This window comes from Vanessa cardui, chromosome W (genome assembly GCF_905220365.1).
Source record: "Vanessa cardui chromosome W, ilVanCard2.1, whole genome shotgun sequence".
NCBI lineage: Eukaryota > Metazoa > Arthropoda > Insecta > Lepidoptera > Nymphalidae > Vanessa > Vanessa cardui.
The window spans coordinates 3150977-3157335 of record NC_061153.1 but is presented as its reverse complement, the minus strand read 5'-3'; the positions used below and the strand labels follow the sequence as shown (position 1 = coordinate 3157335).

Genomic DNA, 6359 nt, shown 5'->3' with positions numbered 1-6359 from the left:
GACAGTTTAAAGTTTGAAATATTAAATATGTCAAATTTTTTTACCCAATGTTCTGTGAAACAAAATACATGTATTTTATAACACTCCGAAAATAATTCTATGTCATGATCTTTGCCACCTATGCCCTGTATATTTTGATGTATAATATTTAAGTAAGAGGGCGCAGATGTTGTCATTTTTACAACCTGTTCGAGTGTTGGGTGACGATATTATCCACTAGAAAACTTAACACCGTTGAAATATGTGTACTGATACCAAATTCACTTTGCTCACGTGTAACTCTTCAAGTTGCAGTTATTTAACTGCGTTGTTAATTAATTTTTCTGATTCCTTATTATTATCTTCTTTGATTCTCGAAGAAGGTATAATCCGGCTCGAAGGACCATGTATAGGGGTATTGTATAACCATGCCATGTATAACTGGCTTGACGAAATAAAACAGGCGAATTTGGATAACTTAAAAATCGTGTTAACTGAATGCCGGTATGATCGCTAATCACCGTCGGAACGGTGTACATAAAAATATAACTTAAATTTAACTCATAAGTGAGCGCTTCGTGTTGCTCTTTAAACTTATCAGGCGCTCGAACAGGATTTGTTGCCTAAAGTTGCTAGATGGTGGCTAATGTTACAAGAGTATGATTTCGTTATAGAATACAAACCCGGCCATAACATGCAGCACGTAGATGCGTTGAGTCGAAACCCAGTAACCCCAGCAGATGACTCCGAAGAGTTAGAGGTTTCACAAATATCTACTGAGGATTGGCTACAAACTGTACAAATGACCGATCCCCACTTGAAACATATAAAGTATATTCTTGACACTGAAGAGTGTGATTTTAAAGATATCCGAAACAATTATGCTTTGCGTAACGGTAGAATATATCGAAAAGTTGGGCGTGGCTTAAAGTGGGTAGTACCAAATGGGGCTTGTTGGCGTATTTGTCAGTTAAACCATGACGAGGCAGGGCATTTTGGTTTCGATAAAACTCTGGAGAAGATAGGCTTATTAAAAAGTATGTGTCGGCATGTATTAGCTGCGCTTATAATAAAGAGGTGACAGGTAAAAAGACCGGGTTATTAAATCCAATACCCAAGACTCCTTGTATCTATCATACTATACACATAGACCATCTAGGCCCATTTATAAAAAGTAAACGCGGAAATACATACATTTTACGTTGAACCCGAAGACTCAAACTTTCTAACCCACGATCTGATCAAACTTTCACTTGGACATTGGTTTAAATCATGTAATCTAAAGTTAGAGAGAAATAGACGCCGCGCAATAGTGCACGAATCGCCATTTTTGTAATACGCTTTTACACAAAACGCATGCTGCTCACCGGTGAAACGCTCCATGGCGACTGATTTCCGAGAAGCAAGCTACCTATCCCCGCTACCCACACCCCGCTCCCGCGTTCCGGTCAAGAGTAATGCGATTTTGAAATTCGTACGCCTTTCTGGCCCACCCTGTAGATGCAGTAGACGGGTTTAGCAAACATATATTCATTAGGGCTGTAAGGAACACAAAATCTAAGACATCAATAAAGATTCTTGAGGAAATCTTCGCTAATTTTGGTTGTCCGAATGTACTTACATCTGATCAAGGCACAAGCTTTACTTCACGGGAATTTAAAGATTTTGTGACATCTAGAGGTATGAAACATGTCCTTAACGCTGTAGCGACTCCGCAGGCAAACGGACAAGTTGAGCGCTATAATAGATAGAGATAATAGGAAAAAAGTTATAGAAAAGGTGGCGGAGAATATAATAGAAAATCAAAAGAAAATGAAAATTACATTTGATAGAACTAGGGCCTACAAAAACACTTTAAATTTGGTGACTTAGTTATGATCCCTAACTACAATCCGATAAAAGGAAAAAGTAAGAAATTGGCACTAAAGTTTAAAGGGCCCTTTAGAGTAATAACTGTTTTAGATAATGATAGATACGAAATTTCTAGTATCGAAGGTCATACCGGCATACCGGTCATAAGTACAAAAATATATATCCTGCTGATCAACTAAAGCCGTGGGTAATTTTCCAAGTTTCTCCTTCAATAAGCGGGAGTAATGACAGTAGTGGCGAGACTAACAATGATTAGATTTTTTTTTTTTTTTTTTTTTTTTTTTTTTTTTTTTTTTTTTTTTTTTTATGGTTGGGAAATCCATCATGGAGACCCTCCGCTCTGGGGGAAGAGCGAAGGGTACTGTCAGACTCCTACTGACTAAAACCCAACCCGTGTCCTCCACGTGCCCATGAGTCGGAGGGGCGGGTATCGCCGAAGCATTCGTCGCACCCCTCCGACGGGCGTTGGCACGCCTGATGTAAAGAGTCAGGCGTGCCCCGTCAATCACTGCGGCTGTCCACCCGGCCGCAGGACTCCACTACGAGGCGCGCGTGCGGAACACGACGCCGCCGCCTCGAGGCCTGTTGCTGGTCGGACGGCGAGACGCCCCGAGTCTGCCGTCCGCAGGCCACGCCCTAGGGTGGTCGTAAGTCGGCGACCACCCTGCGACGCCCAGTTCGTCTGCTGCGGGAGGGGAGAGAGGAGGCAGCCTCTCTCTCCCTTTCCGCCGCCTCCTTTGCGAGCATCACTTCCTCGCAGAAGGTGGCGACGGCGCTCCACCCTGCCTCGCTCCGCACCATCGCAGAGACGACGGCCGGAAGCGAGAGGTTTCCCGCAGCGACACCTACGGCCGCGACGAGGTCACGGCGCTGCTCAGCCCATGCTGGGCACTCCGCCAACGTGTGCAACGCCGTATCGTCGCGACCATCGCCACAATGGTGGCACTGGGACGTCGGCTCCCGGCCTATGCGACACAGGTACCTACCGAAGCATCCGTGTCCAGTAAGCACCTGCGTCAGCCGGAAGCTGAGGGCGCCGTGGCTCCTGGTGAGCCACTCACCGCCGCAATAGCGACGGCTTGCCCTGCCGTGGGTCGCGCCAAGCGCGTCTCCCACTCCGCCACTGAGACCTGGCGGAGCTCTGCCCTGCGTGCCTCGATCTGTCGAGGCACCAGGCGCTCACCCCGCTCGACCGCCTCCGCGCGCCACCAATAGAGCGACGCGAGGAGCTTAGCCTCGAGGTCCCAGGGCGGCGATCCGGCTAGGAGGCTCGCTGCCTCGAAGGAGATCGTACGGTATCCCCTTATCATCCTGACGGCCATCGCGCGCTGCGGCCTTCTCAGCGCGGCGATGTTGCGGGCCGTCAGGGCATCCGCCCACACTGGTGCGGCGTATAACGCCATCGACCGTACGACCCCTATGTAGAGCCTCCTGCATGAGGAGTTGGGTCCCCCCAGATTGGGCAGCAAGCGCGAGAGCGCTGAAGCGGCGCCCAACAACCGGGGGGCGAGCCGTGTAAAGTGCGGCTCGAAGTTCCACCTACTGTCGAGGACGAGTCCTAGGTATTTCATCGTCGACTCGACAGCGATGGACACCCCTCCTACCATGATGCTGGACCCGGGAGGCGGCTTCATCCTCGGCCCGTGAAAACACAGGGCTCCGACTTGTGCAGTGCCACCTCCAAGCCCAGCCGCCGGATCCTTCCCACGGCATGCGCGACACCAGCAGTCGCGCGTATGGCCGCCTGCCGGTACGTCTTTCCACGTGCTGTAACCAGCGTGTCGTCGGCGTAACAAATGACGCCGACGCCGTGGATGAACGCACCGCGCAGGGCCCAGTCGTACCCCACGTTCCACAGGAGTGGACCCAAAACGGAACCCTGTGGAACGCCGCACGACGTCTCCCGACGACCCCACCTCTCGCGACCCGGGTACACGACCGCTCGGTTCGACAAGTAGGCCGCGACCACGCGTTGGAGGTAGCGCGGCACTCCGTGGTATCGGAGTGCTTCCCTGATGGTACTCCAAGGCAAGGTGTTGAAAGCGTTGGCGATGTCGAGCGACACCGCCAAGACCACCTCACCCCGGGCGACTGCCTCCTCCGCGAGGGCCTTCACGCGCATGATCGCGTCGACCGTCGAACGCCCCTGGCGGAAGCCGAATTGGTTCTCCGCCAAATCCGGCCCCACCCTGGTCATGTGCTGAACGAGGCGACTGGCGATGACACGCTCGAAGATCTTACACACCTCGTCCAGCAACACGATCGGTCGGTACGCAGATGGCGAGTCAGCGGGTCGTCCCTCCTTCTTCAGCAAGACCAGCTTCCCGGTCTTCCACCGGCTTGAAAACTGGCCTCGCTCCAGGCATGCGCTCAGCAGCCCTGAGAGTCGTGGCCCGAGTTCTCTCAGGGCGAGGACCCACGCACGGCCTGGAATGCCGTCGGGTCCAGGGGCGGTGTTCCTGATGCGGTCCACCGCCCCTCTGAGCTCTTCCCGGGTGACTGCGGGCACGTCGCCTTCACCCTCTTCCGCGTCACTTTGAGGCGGAACCATAGCCGGTGGTGCGTGCTCCGGTCTAGATGGAAACAGAGCACCCACCACCTCCTCCAGCAGCTGCGGCTGGAGACTCCGGGACAGCGGGGGAGCCGACTGGCGCAATTTGCCCCTCACCATCAGGTAAGGGCGTCCCCACGGATCTAGGTCCAGAGTCTCCACCAGCTCGTCGTTCGCTTGGGCCTTGGCTCGTACGATGGCCAACTGGAGTGCGCTCTTCGCCTCCCTGTAGCTAGCGTACAGTTCCGCCTCTTCCTCATCCTGGGCTTCTTCGGCCGCCGCTGTAAAGGGGCGGCGGCCTCTCCTCCGTCGTCGGCACCTCGCGTACTGGCGTCGCATCTGTGTACATGCGTTGCGCAACTGCGCAATCGACTGCGCCCACCAGTACACTTGGCGCCTAGCTGACAACGGCCGGACTCGGGGCATGCCAGCGTCGCAGATGTGCGACATGCTCTCCCGGAACCACTCCGCCTCGTCGTCGATGTCGGCAGGCCTGTCCGGAGAATCCAGCCAGGCCTTGACGATCGAGGCCTCCAGGAGAGCCTCCTTGTCCAGCCGCTTCAGCGCCCATCGCGGACCGTCTCCGTGCCGACCTGCCGCTTGGATCGGCCGAATCGAGGTTCGGGCAGAGACGCTAAACCGAATGTACCTATGGTCGGATAGCGTCTCGACGTCCTCGACGACGTGCCAGTCGAGGACGTTGCGCGCGAGAGCGGGGCTAGCGAACGTGAGGTCCACTATAGACCCACCCCGCTGCCGCACGCACGTCTGCACCGAACCCCGATTCAGGAGAAGCAGGCCCAGCTCGACCGCCCACTCCTCCACTAGCTCACCCCGCGCGTCCGTAGACGGGGAACCCCAAGCCGTAGACTTGGCGTTGAAGTCCCCCAGGACGATCACGGGGCGAGGACAGCCACGACGGACAACCGTGGCCAACTCCAGGGTGACACTCTCGAGATCGGCGAGAGAGAGGCTGGGGGCGAAATATACCCCCACGACCATGATGTCACCCCAGACTGCCGCGACATAGCCCCGCCCTCGAGTAACAGTCTCGAAGGGAAGCGTGTCGGCGGCGGACCTCCGGATCAACGCCACCGAGCGGTTATCGTCGCACACCCAGTCATCCCTGGGCGGCACGAAGTACGGCTCGGCGACGGCGGTCAAATCGATCGACCACTGCGCCATGCTCTGGAGCAAGAGATCCTGAGCCCTGGCGCAGTGGTTGATATTGGCTTGGAGGAGACGACGTAGAGCCATTACTGCGTGTCCATGGCCGTCGCCTCCTCCCCAGTCCTCGGCTGTTCTTGTGCCGCAGCCGGTGGTCGAACCGGCTGCGAGGAGCTGGCTGCCTTCTTCTTGGCGGTCTTCGGCGGATGAGCCGGTTGTTTCTTCGCCGATGTTTTGGCAGTGGGTCTCGTGCAGGCCTTCGACCCGATCTTATGGTCGGCTGGCTTTCCAGACGCCGCACATATAACGCAGTGCGGCGTCTTGGCAGAGCAGGTGCCAGCCTTGTGACCGGGCTGACCGCAGCGGTAACAGAGTTGGCTGCGGTCAACCTCAGCGGTGCACCGTGCCCCCGCGTGTCCACCCTCCAGACACCGGTAGCACCGGAAAGGCCTCGGCGGTAGGAGTGTGACCTGCGCCGAGACCCACCCCACCAGGAGTCTGCTGTCCCTTAGTTTTCTGGCCGCCGCTAAGGGACAGCTTACGTGGGTAGTCCCGAGTCCGGAGACCCCCCGACGTATCGTGCCCGCCTTGACCTGATCAGGCGGGCATCCTCCGGTCTTGGAGACGGCGGCGACGACCTCCTCTATCGTCGCAGAGTCATCCAGGCCCGAAATGCGCAAAACCGCGCATTTGGTGGGCCTGGACACTCGGACGTCGTCCGACCCCAGTGACGCCCTGAGCTTTTCCGCTAGGGCGTCAGCTTTGGGACCACTGGTGGCCCCCGAGACCT

At 55.5% G+C, this 6359-nt stretch overlaps 1 pseudogene; it reads right to left on the bottom strand.

The window, feature by feature from the left end:
* Nucleotides 1-2568: 2568 nt before the first annotated feature.
* Nucleotides 2569-5587, bottom strand: LOC124542433 (annotated as a pseudogene).
* Between the last annotated feature and the right edge of the window lie 772 nt (nucleotides 5588-6359).